At 44.3% G+C, this 20270-nt stretch overlaps 1 pseudogene; it reads right to left on the bottom strand.

The window, feature by feature from the left end:
• Positions 1 to 17862: 17862 nt before the first annotated feature.
• Positions 17863 to 19464, bottom strand: LOC103234510 (elongation factor 1-alpha 1 pseudogene; annotated as a pseudogene).
• Positions 19465 to 20270: the final 806 nt, after the last annotated feature.

Genomic DNA, 20270 nt, shown 5'->3' on the forward strand with positions numbered 1-20270 from the left:
CCCAGGAGGCGGAGGTTGCAGTGAGCTGAGATTGCACCACTGCACTCCAGCCTGGGTGACAGAGTGAGACTCAGTATCAAAAAAAAAAAAAAAAAAAAGGCAAGGGAACACAGGTGTCTCCAGCTGTATGGGCACCTGGGCACCAGCATGCACCCACAGGGGAAGGAAATAGAGGGAAAGGAGGAGTGTGGGCCTAGCTGGGGGACAGGATTTGAGTTAGTTACTGCCTTCATTTGCCTGTAGGCTGGCCCTTCCTTACAGTACAGCCTGCTGCAGTCCAGCTGTACCTGTTTTGAAATCACCCTGACAGGCTAAGATCAGGAAACCTTATCTGTTGGGAAAGGGAGTTTACCAGATGCCTCCCCTCTACCAGCTGCTGCCCCTGCAGGCCCGTGGTGCCAACATCTTGGGAATGGGGCACCAATTACACAGACTCTTCCACCCCATCCTTCCAGTTGCTCAGGCCCTGAGAGATCTCTGATTCTTCTCTTGATCTGACATTTACCTCACCAGCAAATCCTTTCCACCCTGTCTTCGGAATAGCTCCCCAATCCAGCCACTTCTCAGCACAGCCCTGGTCCAGGCTGTAAGCACTGTGTCTCACCTGTGTCTCTTCAGCATCTACTCTCTGGCCCCCTACTTCACACCACACAGCAGCCAGAGTGGTCTTATAAAAACAGAAGCAGGGCTGGGTGCAGTGGCTCACACCGGTAATCCCAGAACTTTGGGAGGCCAAGGCGGGAGGATCGCTTGAGCCCAGGAGTTCAAGACAAGCTTGGGCAGCATAGCGAAACCCTGTCTCTACAAAAAATAAAAATAATTAACCGGGTGTGGTGGCACGTGCCTGTAGTCCCAGCTACTGAAGGGGCTGAGGTGGGAGGATCACTTGAGCCCAGGAGGTTGAGGCTGCAGTGACTCGTGATTATACCACTGTACTGCTGCCTGGGTGACAGAGTGAGACCTTGTCTCAAAATAGATACATAAATAAAAACATAAGTAGGCCACATCCATTCCCACCTCTCTGATCAAAGCTAGAGTCCTCCCAGTGTCCTGTAAGTTCTGCTCCATGGGCCTTCTGTCTGTAGCAGTCTCTGGCCTCATCTGCTCCTCTTTTCTCCCATCTCCCTGTGACTCTGGGGACTGCGATTCTCTGGGGACTTCTCTGGGGACCCTGTGATTTGATGACATCTTTCAAAATGAAACACTCTGGCCAGGGGGTAGTGGCTCATGCCTATAATCCCAGAACTTTGGGAGGCTGAGCTGGGCAGATCACTTGAGGTCAGGAGTTCAAGACCAACCTGGCCAACATGGCAAAACCCCGTCTCTACTAAAAGTACACAAATTAGCCAGACATGGTGAGGCACACCTGTAATCCCAGTTACTTGGGAGGCTGAGGCAGAAGAATCGCTGGAATCTGGGAGGAGGAAGTTGCAGTGAGCTGAGATTCCATCACTGCACTCCAGCCTGAGTGACAGAGAGAGATTCCATGTCAAAAAAAGAGAGAAGAAAAAAAAAAAAAAAAAAAGAAGGAAACAAAACAAAACAAAACAAAAAAACCAAAACGAAACATTCCATACTATATGACCCAAGAAGCTGATATCTACAGATTTATTGTATGGATATACTTTTCTGTTTTTTATTGTTGTTGTTGTTGTTGCTTGTTTTGTGATAATAAAAAATCGGGAGCAAACTGTTTATCAGTAAAGGTTCTGGTTAAATAAAGATCGTGGAGCTTCCACATGGTAGGAATCCCACACACCTGTTACAAAGAACGAGGCAGGTCCACGTATGCCAATGTAGACCAGGGCCTGGCATGTACTGTTCAGTGGAAAAAAGCAAGGCACGAGAATGGCCAGGCGTCTCCACACCCATTCAGCAAGGACTTGCTGAGCAGCCCCTGTCACAGCACTCACCGGTGCTGGGGATTCAGCGGTGGACAAGGCCTGGCTCCATGCAGCTGACCATTGCAGCAAGACAGGCCAGAGACTGATAAACCGCGATCACTTAGCACTCACTGAATTTATACACGCAGAAAAGGGGAGGAGACTGTGATTTCCTTTTTCTCTTTCTTCCTTTCTTTCTCATCTCTTCTCTTCTCTCTCTTCTCTTCTCTTCTCTTTTCTCTTCTCCCCTTCTCTCTTTCTCTCTCCCTCCACTCTTTCCTTCCTTTCTTCCTTCCTTCCTCTCTTTTCTTTCTTTTTCCTTCCTTCCTTTTTCTTTCTTTCTTTCTTTCTCTCTCTTTCTATCCATCTTTCTTTCTTTTCTTTCTCTCTCTCTCCCTTCCTTCCTTCCCTCCTTCCTTCTTTTTTCTTTCTTTTTTTCCACAGGATCTCACTGTGTTGCCCAGGCTGGAGTACGGTGGCACAATCATAGCTCACTGCAGCCTCGACCTCCTGGGCTCAGGTGGTCCTCCCATCTCAGCCTCCTGAGTAGCTGAGACTACAAGCACACAGCACCATGCCTGACGAAGACTTCATTTCTTATAAAGGGTTATAGCCTGCAAGGTGGCTGTCCCACAGGCTGGGAAGTGTGCCTTTGGCCAAGAACAGAGACAGGCACTTCAAAGAAAGAGGGTTTGAGGTAGGAGTTTTATACTGAATGGGTTGGCTAAGTATACATATTCAACAGATTACAGGGAAAACTATGAATATTCATGAGGTAGTCATGACACATGCATATTCAACAAATATGCATGTAACATACGACCTATGTTGGCCAGGTGCAGTAGCTCATGCCTGCAATCCCAGCCCTTTGGGAGGCCAAGGCGGGCAGATCACTTGAGGCCAGGAATTTAGGACCAGCCTGGCCAACATAGCTAAACCCGTCTCTACTAAAAATTAGCCAGACGTAGTGGTGCACCTGTAGTCCCAGCTGCTTGGGAGGCTGAGGCATGAGAATCGCTTGAACCTGGGAGGCAGAGGTCGCAATGAGCTGAGATAAAGTCACTACACTCCAGCCTGGGAGACAGAATGAGACTCTGTCTTCAACAAGCCAACAACCAATGTTCACCTTGGAGTGGAGACTTAGCATTTAAATGTTATTACAATTAGGTCCTATATATCAAAAGGTATTTTCAAGACAGGAAGGCAACCTGTTTGCAACCTCTGTAAACCAGCGAGGACCAGTCCATGTTCTTCTTACCAGGAGAAAGTGGCTGAAATCAGTCTCTTGTCCAGTCAAAGCTGTAGTTGTGGCCGGTGGAACAGAGGCTGGAGGTCAGTTCTTCAGCATCTGCAGGAACTTCCAAATGTTTCAACGTTGCTTATCCTGAGACCAGTGCTTGTTTCTCTGCTAGAGAAAAAGAAAAGCCTCGTGGCAGTTAGAACGTAAGCTATTCTTTAAGTGTAGAGGTGAGTGACTTACCCCTTGTCTGGAATGACCTTAGTCCTATTTACAATTTGGTATCTTACTTCCACAAAAGGTCCATTCTGTGAGTTTCATGACCTCTATTTTAACACGAATGCTGGTCAGTGTCTGAAGTATAAAAGGTGAAGAGGTATAAAGAGGCATGTCTGACCTCCCAACCTTTCACGGCCAGGAACTCAAGTTTTAAGGTTTTTCTGGGGTCCCCTTGCCCAAGAGGGAGTCTGTTCAGTCACTGGGGGGACTTAGGATTTTTTTTTTTTTTTTTGAGAGACAGAGTCTTGCTCTGTCACCCAGGCTGGCGTGCGGTAGCGTGATCTCAGCTCACTGCAACCTCCCGGGTTCAAGTCATCCTCCCACATCAGCCTCCAGAACAGCTGGTACTACAGGCTCGCTCCACCACGCCCAGCTAATTTTTGTATTTTTAGTAGAGGTGAGGTTTGGCCATGTTGGCCAGGCTGGTCTCGAACTCCTGGCCTTAAGTGATCTGCCTGCCTCGAACTCCCAACGTGCTGGGATTACAGGCATGAGCCACCGCGCCCAGCCAGAATTCTAAGTTTATAGCAGTTACGCTACCATAAAGCCTGGGGCTGCGGGCTGGAGTGGGTAGGAAGCCTCAGACTGGGAGAACAGAGGAAGAGGGCGCAGGCAGCCCAGGAAGGCCCCTCGGAGGAGGTTGTATTTGAGGAGAGAACTCCAGCAGGAGAGTCAGAGGCTGGAGCCTGTAGGGACATTCTAGGCAGAGGTACAGCAAGTCGTGAGATGAGCCATGGGGTGTCAGTGGGGGCCGGGGAGGTCAGTGCGGCTGCAAGGGGTCGGGGTGGGGGAGAGCCGTGGGAATGAGGCTGGGGCAGGCGACTGGTCCAGATTACGCAGGGCTTTGTCACCACGGTAGGATGTAGAATGACATCCGAAGAATGATGGGAAGCCCCTGGAGGGCAGCGGTTGTGCTGTAATCTGTGTCACATTTCTGAAGGACCCATCGGGATGCTGAGTGAGAAATAGACTTGGGGAAGGGTCACCCACGAACCTGTTCTCCGCGGCTGTCTCTGGGAAGGGGCTCTGGGCATTGGTGCGGGAGAGAAACTCACCTTTTCTCGTACATCCTTTTCTGCCGTTGAAGAAATTCTCTAAATATGTAAGTATGTGTGTGAATGTTTAATGTTGCTAAAAAAATGAATTAAAAGCAAGAAGAACGTGACCTATGATTAAGGCAGAGGCAAGTGGTGTGGCCCACTCCGTCCAGCCACAGCCCTTTCTTCTGTTGAGCTGTTGAGTGTATGGAACCCAAATAGACATAAAAATAGACATAAAAAAGAAAAAGGGACCAGGTGCTGTGGCTCACACCTATATCCCAGCACTTTGGGAGGCTGAGGTGGGAGAATCATTTGAGCCCATGAGTTTGAGACCAGCCTGGGCAACACAGCAAGAACCCTGTCTCTACAAAATAAAAATTAAAAAACTGGGAGTGATGGCATGTGCCTGCAGTCCCAGTTACTTGGGAGGTGGAGGCAGGTGGATCACTAGAGCCCGGAGGTAGAGGCTGCAGTGAGCTACAATTGCACCACTGCACTCCAGACCAGGCTACTGACTGTCTCAAAAATTAAAAATTAAAATTAAAAATTAAAAAAAGAGAAAAAATGTAAAAAAGCAAACTTTTGTTTGTTTTTTGATAGAGTCACTCTGTCACCAGGCTGGAATGCAACAGTGCGATCTCGGCTCACTACAACCTCCACCTCCTGGGTTTAAGTGATTTTCCTGCCTCAGCCTCCTGAGTAGCTGAGATTACAGGCGGCCGCCACCACGCCTGGGTAATTTTTGTATTTTTAGAAGAGACAGGGTTTCACGATGTTGACCAGGCTAGTCTTTAACTCCTGACCTCAGGTGACCCACCTGCCTCGGTCTCCCAAAGTGCTGGGATTACAGGTGTGAGCCATCGCGCCTAGCTGAGAGAACACATTTTTTTTAAAAAGGGAAAAGGGTATAGCCACTGGCCACAGGGCAGTTGGATCTCCGAGCCACACCCCCACCCACTCTTGGCATTATCCAGAGCCTGAGATTTTGCCAGTCACATGGATATCAAGTAGTGTCTCCATGCTGTTTTAGTGCAGTCTCATTTTTCTGATTACTAATGGGCTGCCCATCTCTCAACAGAACGCAGGCTTCCTTGCTCATGATCATTGCGCTGGACTCGTGTCTCAGCAATGGCTCTTAATTGCAGCAACAGAGACCAACTCTGGCTCATTTAGGGATTTAATGATAAGATATTGAGTAGCTCAGAGATGTGCCAGGAAGGCTGGAAAACCAGGCTTCTAGAATCAAGGAAGCTGCACAGCCAGGGCCACATTGAAAGTCATGCCATTAGCTCAGTCCAGGGAGTACGTGGGAGTCCCCCCACCACCGCACACTAGGACCTAGAGCCACATTCTGTTTGCCACCGCTACTGCCACTGCCAGAAATAATTTTCCACTTTTCCTCCTTTGTGCCATTAGCCTCAGATTCAGAATTTGGGGCAGGTGCACCTGATTGGCTAAACGCAGGCATCAGGGATGCTTGGAAAATAAGGTCCCTGCATCAGTAGTTTCTCTAGTGGGAGATGGGCTCTGACTCCTCACAAGGCTCATACGTGGCCAGTTCCCTAAACACAGAAGTGGTTCAGAAGCCAGGAAACCAAAAGATGGCCCGTGTCCCCTCAGCGCCCTTCAGAGGTCAGAACAGCTTACACCACTTCCATTTTTTGTTTCCCAGTATATGAAAAAAATGATGCAATACCAAAACTGTGAGATTTATGTATTTGTGTGCTCATTTGGGGTGACCAAAACCATGCTGTCGGCTGGGTGCAGTGGCTCATGCCTGTAATCCCAGCACTCTTGGGAGGCCAAGGTGGGTGGATCACCTGAGGTCAGCAGTTCGAGACCAGCCTAGCCAAGATGGCAAAACCCTGTCTCTACCAAAAATACAAAAATTAGCTGGGCATGGTGGCTCACACCCTTAATCTCAGCTACTCGGGAGGCTGACGCAGGAGAATTGCTTGAACCTGGGAGGCAGAGGTTGCAGTGATCGCGCCACTGCACTTCAGCCTGGGCAGTGCACTTCAGAGCGGGACTCGGTCTCAAAAAAAAAAAAAACCACAAAAAACCAAAACCAAACAAAAACAAAACACACACACACACACACAAAAGCCAAAACAAAAACCAAAACCGTGCTGTCTTTACAATAACAGAGCAACATTTTTAATGTGAAATAAGTAAGGTATTGTTCACGAAATAATTTTAGGATGTTATTTGTTTGGTTTTTGACAGAATTCATCACAGTATAGAGCCAGAAATAGGCCACAGGTTTAAAGTTGGGTGCTGTCAAGACAGCCCTGTGACTGTATGTTTACCTTCATTCAGTATTCATGACAGAAGAGTGATTATGAGGCCGGGGCCAGATGGCCCAGGACTGCAATTCAGCGTAGCTGTGAGTACAGGACTTGTCCTTGGTCAGCGACCCCTCCCAGCACAAGCAGCCTGATCTCTTCCGCCAGCCCAGAGCTGCACTGGATGTCGTGCAGCCGCTGAATGCCAAAGAGGTCAATTACAGCACAGCACCCTCCTTCTTAGAGAAAACACTCCTGCTTTCAATGCCTGAGGCTTGGGAATGGTTTAAGCACCTCGCTCCTCCCCAGCCCCAGGGATGGGCACTTAGAAGCTTGAGCACGTTAAATCATTTATTTACGCCCATGATTCCAGCTACCCTCACAGTGACCCTGGAGGTCTCCAGGCAGTTTGAATCCCTGTGCTACCTTATCTGCTCTTGCTTGGTCAGAATCAAGGTGCTGAATGGTTTCCCATTATTATTTCTCTAATTTTAAAAAATTGCATTATAATGCATGAATATAGCCTTTTAAAAAAAACCCAACGGTACAGAAGTAAAATGTGAAATGCCAGTTCGCTTCTTCCTTCCCAGATGAAACCACTATTTTGTTTATGTCCATGTATGTACATATACAAATATTTGGCTTAAAAATGAATACATGAGGCCAAGTGTAGTGCCTCACGCTTGTAATCCTAGCACTTTGGGAGGCCAAGGCAGGCAGATCACTTGAGCCCAGGAGTTCGAGACTAGCCTGGCCAATATAGTAAAACCCTGTCTCTACTAAAAATACAAAAAATTAGCTGGTGTGGTGGTGCGCACCTGTAATCCCAGCTACTTGGGAGTCTGAAGCAGGAGAATTGCTTGAACCCAGGAGGCAGAGGTTGTAGTAAGCCGAGATCGCGCCATTGCACTCCAGCCTGGGCGACAGACCCAGACTCCGTCTCAAAAAAAAAAAAAAAACAAACAAACATAAATGGGGCTGGGCCCGGTGGCTCGCGCCTGTAATCCCAGCACTCTGGGAGGCTGAGGCAGGCAGATCACCTGAGGTCAGGAGTTCGAGACCAGCCTGGCCAACATGGTGAAACTCCGTCTCTAATAAAAGTACAAAAATGAGCCAGGTGTGGTGGCAGGCGTCTATAGTCCCAGCTACTCATGAGGCTGAGGCAGGAGAATCACTTGAACCCAGGAGGCAGAGGTTGCAGTGGGTCGAGATGGCACCACTGCACTCCAGCCTGGGTGACAGAGCAAGATTCCATCGCAAAAAAAAAAAAAAAAAAAAAAAAAAAAAAAATGCGTAAATGGAATCATACTCTATATATTTTTGTGAAATTTTATTTTTCACCTTATAATGTGCCTTCGTAATCTTTTTATGGCAGCCCGTACCAATCTAGAGTCTTTCTAATGGCTACGTGGTACTTTGTTTTAGGACTGTCCTATAATTTATGTAACCATTTAGGATTAATTTACATAGTTTATAGTTCTTTTGGTATAACAAACAGTGCCTCTGCAAATTTGTCTATTATCTATCTATCTATCTATCTATCTATCATCTATCTATATCTTTCTAGCTAGCTAGCTAGCTATCTGAACTGGTGTGAGTATTTTGGTTAGACGAATCTTTAGATCCATAATTTATGTAATTTCTAGGTCAAAGAGATGTGCCTTGAAATTATTGATAGATATTTACATATTACCTTCCGGATAGTGTTTGGTAATTTACATTTCCACTAGCTGTACACGGCATAACCCCTTCCCCTGCACCTTCTCCAACATTGAATGTTTGTATCTTTAATATTTTTGCTAATTATGGGTAAAGATGGGTAAAAATGATGAAATCTTGTCATTTTAGATTACATTTGGAGGATTCTTTCTACTTAAGTGATCTAGGTCCATTTCAAACCACTGTGGGAAAGGATGGACGATTCAGTAAATTATGTTGGGATAGCTGACTATCCACTGGGAAGAATTACAGCCAGGTAACAAGAATAAAAGGCAGGTGCATTCAAGATAAAAAATGGTTTTAAAAATTATAAACGTTATGTAGATATCGTGTGATTTTAAAAGTCTTATAAATGAGGAGGTTTTTTCCTAGTATGGCATAACGTAGAAGTCATCAAAAAATGATCAGACGTTTGAGCACATAAAAAGAGAAAACTTATGAAAAACATTACAATCGGCCGGGCGCGGTGGCTCACGCCTGTAATCCCAGCACTTTGGGAGGCTGAGGCAGGTGGATCACGAGGTCAGGAGATTGAGACCATCCTGGCTAACACGGTGAAACCCTGTCTCTACTAAAAATACAAAAAATTAGCTGGGCGTGGTGGTGGGCGCCTGTAGTCCCAGCTACTCCAGAGGCTGAGGCAGGAGAATGGTGTGAACCCGGGAGGCAGAGCTTGCAGTGAGTGGAGATCGTGCCACTGCACTCCAGCCTGGGTGACGGAGTGAGACTCCATCTCAAAAAAAAAGAAAAAAGAAAAACATTACAATCAACAAAGTAAAAGGCCACTATGCTTCTACTTACATACCTGATATGGGGTTTGTCAGCCAATATTCAAAGAACTCCTGTAAGTCAAATAAGAACAAAGCAAGTATTGGGAGAAACACAAATGACTCTACACAATATGCAAATATTGTCTATCTCATTTTTAATCTGGGAGATTAATATGAAAATAATACAGAGTATGATGGTTAAGTTTATGTGTTGGCTTGGCCAAGCCACAGTGCCCAGATATTTGGTGAAACATGATTCTGGGTGTTTCTGTGACGGTGTTTTTGGATGAGACTGACATTTAAATTGGTGGACTCTGAGCAAAGCAGATTGCCCTCCAAAACCTGGGGGCCTCTTCCAGTCACTGAAGTCCTGAACAGCACAAAAGGCTGACCTCCACATGCAAAAGAGAATTCTCCTGCACACTGGATTCAGACTTTGTCTGTAGCAGTGGGTCTTCCTGGCTCACCATTAGGCTCTCTTTAGACTCAAACCATAACTTCTTCCTGAGCCTCGAGTCAGCCAGCTTCCTCCTTCAGATTTTGGGCTCATCAAGAGTTCACAATCACATGAGCCAGTTCCTTAAATAAGTCTCTTTATACACACACGCAGACATGCGTGCACACACACACACAAACACACACAGACACACAGAAACACACACACATGTACATAGAGACACACACACAGACACACACACAAAGACACATAGACACACAGACACACACTAACACACAGACACACACACAAAGACACACAGACACACACAGAGACACACACTAACACACAGACACACAGAGACACACATGGACACACACACAGACATGCACACAGAAACAGAGACACACAGACACAGACATACAGACACACACTCAGAGACACACAGACACACAAAAACACACACAGAGACACACAGAAACACACACAGACATGTACACAGAAACACACACACACAGACACACACAGAGGCACACATTAACACACAGAGACACAGACATGCACACAGAGACATACACACAGACACACACAGAGACACACATACAAAAACATACACAGAGACACACACATAGAGGTACACACACACAGAGACACACAGAGACACACACACAGAGACACATACACAGAGACACATACACAGACACGTGCACAGAGACACAGACACACAGACACACACACAGACACACACAGACACACACACAGACACACACACACACACACTATTGGTTCTGTTTCTCTGGAAATCCCAGACTAATACATAGTTTCTAAATTCTAAATATCATCTCAAAAAATTAAAATACAAAATTTTCTCTTGTTGGCAGAGTTATGGGATCTCTTACAGACTGTTGGGGAAGAAAGGGTTGACTCAGCCGGGGAAGGTGATTCATCAATATTTAACAAAGCTTTACATGTATATATCATTTAATTCAACAGTACGACTTGTAGGAAATGCACAGTGCACATGCCTTCATGTAAAAGGATGCTTCTTATAGCATTATTTACAACTGTAGAAAATTAGAGATATTTTTTAAAAATCACTCACTCATTTATCCACCACCAAATGCCCAGTCTGCGCTAGGCACAGTTTTAGGCACCCACTGGGTATATAGTGACAAACAAAACTGACATGGTGACTGCTGTAATGGGCTTCTCGGTCTAGTAGGAGTCATGTTAAACAAATGAACACGCAAATACATCAAACCGTGAGAGTGTAGTGTGAGATAATATCAGAAGGGGGCTACTTGAGATTGGATGATCAGGGAAAGCCTCTCTAAGGCAGAGACACACAGGTGTGTGTCTCTAAGGCGTGACATTGGATAGAAACTTGGAAGAAGTGGGGAACCAGCCAGGTAAAGAGTAGAGGACATGGTGCATGCAGACATTCAGAGCTTGGCCTGCTCAAGGGACAGAAAGAAGTCCAGTCCGGAAGAGCGATGTCAGTGACTCTTCTCTGGGGATGGCCCCAGAGAAGCTTGGAGAGAGAGGCAGGGCTTCAAAGGCCATGAGGAGGGGACCAGAATGGGAAGTCATTGAAAAGTTTTATTCAGGGCAATGACAGGATCCAATTTATATTTCTCATGAAACTGGCCCGATTGTCCCATAGATGCTTCTTTTGGATCAACATAGAAATTCACCTTCCTGTTTTTTTTTTTCTTTTCTTTTCTTTTTTTTTTTTTTTTAGATGGAGTCTTGCTCTGTTGCCCAGGCTGGAGTGCAGTGACGTGACCTCAGCTTGCTGCAACCTCTACCTCCCAGGTTCAAGCAATTCTCCTGCCTCAGTCTCCTGAGTAGCTGGGACTACAGGTGCGTGCCACCAAACCGGGCTAACTTTTTGTACTTTTAGTAAAGACAAGGTTTCACTGTGTTAGCCAGGATGGCCTTGATCTCCTGACCTCGTGATCCACCCACCTTGGGCTCCCAAAGTGCAGGGATTACGAGCGTGAGCCACCATGCCCAGCCCAGATGAGTTTTATTTAACTCTATATATCGTGACTTACTTTCCAATCTTACTCTGGTATAACATTACATGACAAAGAAGAAAGTCATAATATTTTACCCCAAAACACGTTTCTTTGCCATATTTTGAAATGACCCTGCAAAGTTGTCCTTTGTTGTTGGGGGGCGGGGGGGAATTTGCATCTGTAAAGATCTCTATTAACATAACTAGATATTTTTCTTCCAGCCCCTCCCAATCCTGAAGAGATTAACTAAGAGTCTAGCACCTTTTAAAGGTCTTATTGTTTCTAAGGGCAGCCACTGTAAGACTTCAAAAGAATCTTGGTCTCCACAATCTTTTAACCTGAACATTTCCTTTCTATGATCCCAGGTCTTTAGACAAACTCAACCAGCTGTCAACCAGAACATGTTTAAGTTTACCTATAGCCTGGAAGCCCTGCTCTGCTTTGAGTTGTCCCGCCTTTCTGGGCCAAACAAATGTATTTCTTAAATGTATTTGATTGATGTCTCACGCCTTCTTAAAATGTATAAAACCAAACTGCACTCCGACGACCTTGGACACACGTTCTCAGGACCTCCTGGGGGCTGTGTCATGGGCTATGGTCACTCATATTTGGCTCAGAATAAATCCCTCAAATATTTTACAGAGTTTGATTCTTTTTGTTGACATTAGTAATTGTGTGTGTGCACAACTGCGTCTGGACATGTGAGTGATTTCTGGTGGATACCAGGTGGCTCCTCTTGATTTGGGAAACTCAGAAGGTATTTCTGTTTGCAGATGGAACTAGACCAACTTTTGCAGTCTGACAACCGACTGACCCCACCTGAACCCATGACTCGTGACTCAACGGGTCCTGTGGTTGCCACCCAGAGGCAGACTCAGTGCACAAGGACCATTTTCCACACCCCTACAGTTTTACCCCCAACCAATTAGCAGAACCCATTCCCTAGGCCTCTGCCCACCAAAGGTTTGGTTTGCCCTTTAAAAAGCAACTGAGAGAAGAAGGCACCCCAGCTGTTTTTAGTTTGGACACTCTTGGGGCTTGTTTGTTGCTGTAGCAGTTGGATTGCATATTGATAATTGTTTGTTTATGTGTATATGTCAATATAGTTGTGAGAAACCAGAATTTGATCAATGGATGTTATTTTGCAATGCTCTGGCCCCTCCATAGGTCTCATTTTGCTGTTGAATGGGAAAGTGGGATGGAGTTCCATGTATCCAGGTTTTTATGTTGCTGTTCTAAGCCGGGTTGGGCTGTAATTGCCTGATGGATTTTTCTTGCCCACTGCACAGACAAAACCAATTCACTGAGACCGTGATATTGCAGTAGAGAAAGAATTTAATTAACGCAGAGCTAGCCAAACGAAAAGACTGAAGTTATTACTCAAATCAGTCTCCCTGAGGACTCAGAGGCTTAGATTTTTATGGATTATTTGGTGGCAGAGGTCTAGGAGATGGGTGTTGCTGATTGGTTGGGGATAAAACTGTAAGGGTGTGGAAAATTGATCTTGTGCACTGAGTCTGCCTCTGGGTGGGAACCACAGGACCAGCTGAGTCATGAGTCATGGATTCAGATGGCATCAGTTGGTTGCCAGAGTGCCAAAGTCTGAAAAACATCTCAAAAGACCAATCAGGTTCTACAATAGTGATGTTGTCTACAGGAGCAATCGGGGAAGTCATGAGTCTTGTGATCTCTGGCACAAACTCCTGAGCAGTAAGAGATTATTGAAACTATGCCTACGTTTTAACAGAATCCAGGCCTCTCCCATAATCCTAATCTTGTGGCCTTTCATTAGTTTTATAAACATGGCTTCAGTCACTGAGCAAGGAGGGTTTAGTTTTAGGGAAAGACTTATCATCCTTACTTCAAAGTTAAACTACAAATTCCTTCAATGGTTAGCTTGGCTTATGCCCAGGAATAATGAGGACAGCCAGCCTGTAAGGCTAGAAGCAAGATGGAGTCAGTCATGCTAGACTTCTCTCACTGTCATCATCTTTGCAAAGGTGGTTTCAAGGCCTTATTAGTATATGATGTTCTTCTGTGGTATTGTTTGGTCTCAATGTTCTTTGGAGTCTGGGGAGGTTTGGCCTTTAAAAATCAAACTGTAGGCTGGGCATGGTGGCTCATGCCTGTAATCCCAGCACTTTGGGAGGCTGAGGTGGGCAGATCACTTGAAATCAGGAATTCAAGACCAGCCTGACCAACATGGTGAAACCCTGTCTCTACTACAGATACAAAAATTAGCTTGATGTGGTGGTGGGCGCCTGTAATCCCAGCTACTTGGGAGGCTAAGGCATGAGAATCATTTGAATCTGGGAGGTGGAGTTTTCAGCGAGCTGAGATCGTGCCATTGCACTCCAGCCTGGGCAACAAAGTGAAACTCCATCTCAAATAAATAAATAAATAAATAAATATAAATAAAAATAAAACTATAGGTCAGGCACATGGTTCATGCCTATAATCTCAGTGTTTTGAGAGGCCAAGGCAGGAGGATCACTTGAGCTTAGGAGTTTGGAACCAGGCTAGACAATTAGGAAGATCCTTTCTGTACAAAAAAATTAAAATATTAGCCAGGCATGGTGGCATGCACTTGTAGTCCCAGATATACAGGAGACTGAGGTGGGAGGATTGCTTGAACTTGGGAGGTCAGGGCTGCAGTGGGCTGTGGCTATGATTGCACTACTGCACTCCAGCCTGGGCAGCAGAGCAAGACTCTGCCTCAAAAAATAAAAATAAAATAAAAATAAAACTATCATAGAAAGTGCTTTACTCAAAATTTTCTTTCATAGCCTTCGTTGAATTGCTCATCAGGGAAAACAAAGTTCACCTGTGTGAATATGTTTATAAACTGGTGAATTTGTATTGCTATCTCATGGCTAGAATCCCTAGGAAAAGCTATTGGATCTCTGCAAGTGCATATGTTCCTGGATGTTATATGTTGTTTTAGTAGGGTACCAAAATTGGCATGTAAATAAAGGAGCACTCATAAATTAAGTGTATGAGTCCAAGCATTTTTCAAGTTTACATGACTTAGGTAAATGTTCAATAAATAAGCTGGCTCTAAGATAATTGGTAAAATAAAAATAGAAATTTCTTCTGAATTGTCAGCATACAATTTTTTCTGGGTTTTATCTTTGTCTCTGCTAGATATTTTAAGGTGTCAGAGTTTGGCACAAAAGATTATAAGATTGTAAACCTAGCCAGGAACAAAATGATCTTTGTGCGATTTTTTTGCTAGGTAAGACTAATTTAATGTTGTTAGTTTAATAAAAGCAGAGGAATCTTCTGAGATATGGGTGAAAATACCCGTGTATTTAACTTGAAATTTCTTACTTAGGTGAACACCTGATATTCACAGGTTATAAAAATGGTTAATGAAGAAATAATGACTAGCTTTGTTTAAGATCCCAATTCTCATTAGTAAGCTAGATAAATTGCTAAAAATGAATGAAATGTAAATGCGACAAATGCAGTAGGGAAACTTTTCACTTAATTTAAAATCTTGAAATTATATTGGGTGCTTATTGGATGTCTGGGACATTTCCAATTCAGAAAGGGTTATGATGTAGGAAAACATGTTTTTAAAAATTAAGGAATTGTCTGGCCTATACAGTGCTAATATCTGTTAGGCAGGTCAGGATTTCTTGCTTCCTAAGTTTTCACTAAAATTTAAGATTACTAAGAATAAGAATTATAGTTAATACATAATTCTGTATGTAAAATGTGCCAAGGAAGATGCGTTCTTATTGAGAATAAGAATAATTTTGTCTAATTCAGAAGTTATCTAGAGGTTGATTCACATTATGGGCTTGGAAAGGTTATTTATGAAACAAGGTAGAAAGCAAAGGGAAGAGAGATGTAAAGACAGTTATGGATATGAAGATATGTTTTTGGTAAGGAAGGTTATAAAGAAAATACTTTTGTAGGAGAAAGGATCTTGCATGGTAAATTTCTGTCCTAAAGTAAAATGAGGGGTTATTTACAAAATAAAAAATTTAGGACAGGTTGGGCACAGTGGCTCATGCCTGTAATCCCAGCACTTTGGGAGGCCAAGGCAGGCAGATCACCTGAGGTCAGGAGTTTGAGACCAGCCTAGCCAACATGGTGAAACTCCGTCTCTACTAAAAATACAAAAATTAGTTGGGCAAAGTGGCACACACCTGTAATGTCAGCTCCTCAGGAGGCTGAGGGAGGAGAATTGCTTGAATCCGGGAGGCAGAGATTGCAGTGAGCCAAGATCATGCCACTGCATTCCAGCCTGGGCAACAGAGCAAGACTCTGTCTTAAAAATAAACAAACAAATAAACAAACAAACAAATAAATAAATAAAATTAGGACATAACAGGAAGTCCAAACATGTCATAGATGGTCTATGTAAGTCACATATAGTTTTTCATTTTTTTCTATTTCTCTGAGTGTCTGTGTTCATGAACATACAGAAAAAATAGAAAGTTGAAAAAGTTTAGTTAACAAGATATTTTTGACTGGGTGCAGTGGCTCATGCCTGTTATCCCAGCAATTTGGGAGGCTGAGGCAAGTGGATCACCTGAGGTCAGGAGATCAAAACCAGCCTGGCCAACATGGTAAAAACCCATGTCTACGAAAAATACAAAAATTAGCGGGGTGTGATGGTGGGTGCCTGTAGTCCCAGCTACTTGGAAGGCTAAGGCAGGAGAATCACTTGAACCTGGGAGGCAGAGGTTGTAGTGAGCCAAGATCATGCTGCTGCACTCCAGCCTGGATGATAGAGCAAGACTCTGTCTCAAAAAAATAAAATAAAATAAAATAAAATAAAAATATTATTTAAAACCTCGTGGAAAATTACAGAAATTTGACTAGTTAACATTGTTCATAGTTAAAGCTCTTAGTTGTGATGAAGTTAAAATAAGAAATATTGTGAAGAAATACATTGGCAGTTTGGCAATTGTTTTTAATGTAGTTAAGCATGAAGCCAGATTTAGCATGGAGCCCAATTTCACATAAATGCTTGCACTGGTTTGTTTCACTCTGTAGTTGCTATTTTGCATAGACAGTACTAGCACTAAGGGACTTACTGGTCACGTGCCTCAGGTGAATTTCTTTTTCTTTTTGTTTTTTAGAGACACAGTTTCACTCTGTCACCCAGGCTGGAGTGCAGTGGCATGATCTTGGCTCACTGCTACCTCTGCCTCCTGGGTTCAAGGGATTCTCCTGCCTCAGCCTCTGGAGTAGCTGGGATTATAGGTGCACACCACCATGCCTGGCTAATTTTTACATTTTTTAGTAGAGACGGGGTTTTGCCATGTTGGCCAGGCTGGTCTCGAACTCCTGGCCTCAAGTGATCTGCCCTCCTCAGCCTCCCAAATTGCTGGGATTACAGATATGAGCCACCACACCCGGCCTCAAGTGAATTTTTTAATTGCACAGAATGTATATTGGTGTTGGAGGATTTAAAGACATTAATTTGTGTACCAGGAACAAAATATCCATGGTGTTTTTGTTTGTTTGTTTATAGGCTCTGGGTAACAGTGTAGCTTCCAAGGTGAAGTAAAGAGGAGGTTGAGTGTGGTGGCTCATGCTTGTAATTACAGTACTTTGGGAGGCTGAGATGGGAGGATCAGTTGAGCCTAAGAGTTTGAGATCAGCCTGTGCAACATAGTGACATCCTGTCTCTACAAAAAGTTTAAAAATTAGCCAGGCGTGGTGGCATGGATGAAGCTCAGTGACATTGTGCTGAACGAAAAAAGTCAGCTAGCGAAGTGCAGTGGCTCATGCTTGTAATCCCAGCACTTTGGGAGGCCAAGGTGAGCATATCACCTGAGGTCAGGAGTTTGAGGCCAGCCTGGCCAACATAGTGAAACCCTGTCTCTACTAAAAATACAAAAATTAGCCAGGCCTAATTTTTGGCATATGCCTATAATCCCAGTTACTTGGGAGGCTGAGGCAGGAGAATTGCTTGAACCCGGGAGGCAGAGGTTGCAGTGAGCTGAGAGCACACCATTGCACTCCAGCCTGGGCATCGCAGTGAGATCTGTCTCTAAATAAGTAAATAAATAAATAAATAAACAAATAAATAAATGCCAGCTTAAAAGGTTACATACTATAGGATTCTGTTTATGTGACACTCTTTTTTTTTTTTTTTCCTCATTAAACTTTTTTAATGGGTCTCAAAATTCTGTGACAAATTTTTGGTCAAGTTGTTTCCATTAAAAAGCACTGATTTTAACACTAATAAATTAAAACTACCACACGCAAAAAAGAAAACCAAAGTGGTCCATGTAACATTATCCTTTCCTTGAACTGAAAGTTTTACGATGCATTGTTATCATTAACCAGTCTTTTACTACTAAACTTAAATGGCCAACTGAAACAAACAGTTCTAAGACCATTCTTCCACCACTGATTAATACCAGGGTGGCAGGTATTAGGGATAATATTCATTTAGCCTTCTGAGCTTTCTGGGGAGACTTGGTGACCTTGCCAGCTCCAGCTGCCTTCTTGTCCACTGCTTTGATGACACCCACCTCAACTGTCTGTCTCATATCACAAACAGCAAAGCAACCCAGAGGTGGATAGTCTGAGAAGCTCTTAATACACATGGGCTTACCAGGCACTACATCAATGATGGCAACATCACCAGATTTCAAGAATTTAGGGCCGTCTTCCAGCTTTTTACCAGAATAGCAATCAATCTTTCCCTTCAGCTCAGCAAACTTGCATGCAATGTGAGCCACGTGGCAATCAGTACAGGGGCAAAGCCAGCACTGACTTGGCCTGGATGGTTCAGGATAGATCACCTGAGCAGTGAATCCAGCTGCTTCCATTGGCGGGTCGTTTTTGTTGTCACCAGCATTGTTACCACGACGAACATCCTTGACAGACACATTCTTGACATGGAAGCCCACATTGTCCCCAAAAAAAGTTTCACTCAAAGCTTCATGGTGCATTTCGACAGATTTTACTTCAGTTGTAGAGTTGACTGGAGCAAAGGTGACCACCATACCAGGTTTGAGAACAACAGTCTCCACTCTGCCATCAGGAACAGTACCAATACCACCAATTTTATAGACATCCTGGAGAAGCAGGGCTTGTCAGTTGGACGAGTTGGTGGTAGGATGCAGTCCAGAGCCTCAAGCAGCGTGGTTCCACTGGCATTGCCATCCTTACGAGTGACTTTCCATCCCTTGAACCAAGGCATGTTAGCACTTGGCTCCAGCATGTTGTCATCATTTCAACCAGAAATTGGTACAAATGCTACTGTGTCGGGATTGTAACCAATTTTCTTAATGTTCTGCTGACTTCCTTAACAATTTCCTCATATCTCTTCTGGCTGTGGGGTGGCTCAGTGAAATCCATTTTGTTAACGCCAATGATTAGTTGTTTCACAGCCAGTGTGTAAGCCAGAAGGGCATGCTCTCGGGTCTGCCGATTCTTGGAGACACCAGCTTCAAATTCACCAACACCAGCAACAACAACCAAGACAGCAGAGTCAGCCTGAGATGTCCCTGTAATCATGTTTTTGATGAAGCCTCTGTGTCCTGGGGCGTCAATGATAGTCGTGCAGTACTTGCTGGCCTCAAATTTCCACAAGGAGATGTCAATGGTGATACCACATTCACACTCAGCTTTCAGTTTATCCAAGACCCAGGCATACTTGAAGGAGCCCTTTCCCATCTCAGCAGCCTCCTTCTCAAATTTTTTAATGCTTCTTTTGTTGATGCCACCACATTTGTAGATCAGATGGCCAGTAGGGGCAGACTTGCCCAAATCTACTCGTCCACTGACGACAATGTTGATATGAGTCTTCTCCTTTCCCATTTTGGCTTTTAGGGGCAGTTTTCATGACACCTGTGTTCTGGTGGCAAACCTGTTGCGAAAAGCTATGTGACATTCTTGAGAAGATAAAACCCTAGTGATAGTACATCTGTGTTTCATAGTGGCTAGGGGTGAAAGGAAGATGTGACTATCATTGGTCTGTATCTTGATTTTGTTGCTGGTTACGGGAATCTGTCTGTTTGATTCACAGAACTGTACACCTTTTCCTGAAAATGTTCATTTTATTGTTGGTCATTTTAAAAATTAAAAAAAGAATCAAATCTCTAAAGAAAGAAAGAAAGGACTGGGCATGGTGGCTCATGCCTGTAATCCCAGCACTTTGGGAGTTTGAGGCAGGCAGATTGCTTTAGCCCAGGAGTTCAAGAACAGCCTGGATAACATGGTGAAATCCCATCTCTACTAAAAACACAAAAGTTAGCCAGGCATGGTGGTGCATGCCTGTAATCAGAGCTACTCAGGAGGCTGAGGCAGGAAAATCACTTGAACACAGGAGGTGGAGGTTGTAGTGAGCCGAGATTGCACCACTGCACTCCAGACTGGGCAACAGAGTGACTCTGTCTCAAAAAAAAAAAAAAAAAAAAAAAAAGAAAGAAAAGAAAGAATGAATGAATGACATCTGGGTTTCTGGTGTGGGCAGACTGTGGGTGGTGTTGCCATTTATAGAGGTGGAGTAGGCTGGGTGGTGGGGCCAGATTAGGGGGAGGAAGTAAGGAGTTAGGTTTGGTCTTGAAAGTCTAGAAGTTGAGACGTCTGTATACAGGTGGATACACAAGAGTCTGGTGCTGGCG

Source organism: Chlorocebus sabaeus, chromosome 6, assembly GCF_047675955.1.
Source record: "Chlorocebus sabaeus isolate Y175 chromosome 6, mChlSab1.0.hap1, whole genome shotgun sequence".
Taxonomy (NCBI): Eukaryota; Metazoa; Chordata; class Mammalia; order Primates; family Cercopithecidae; genus Chlorocebus; species Chlorocebus sabaeus.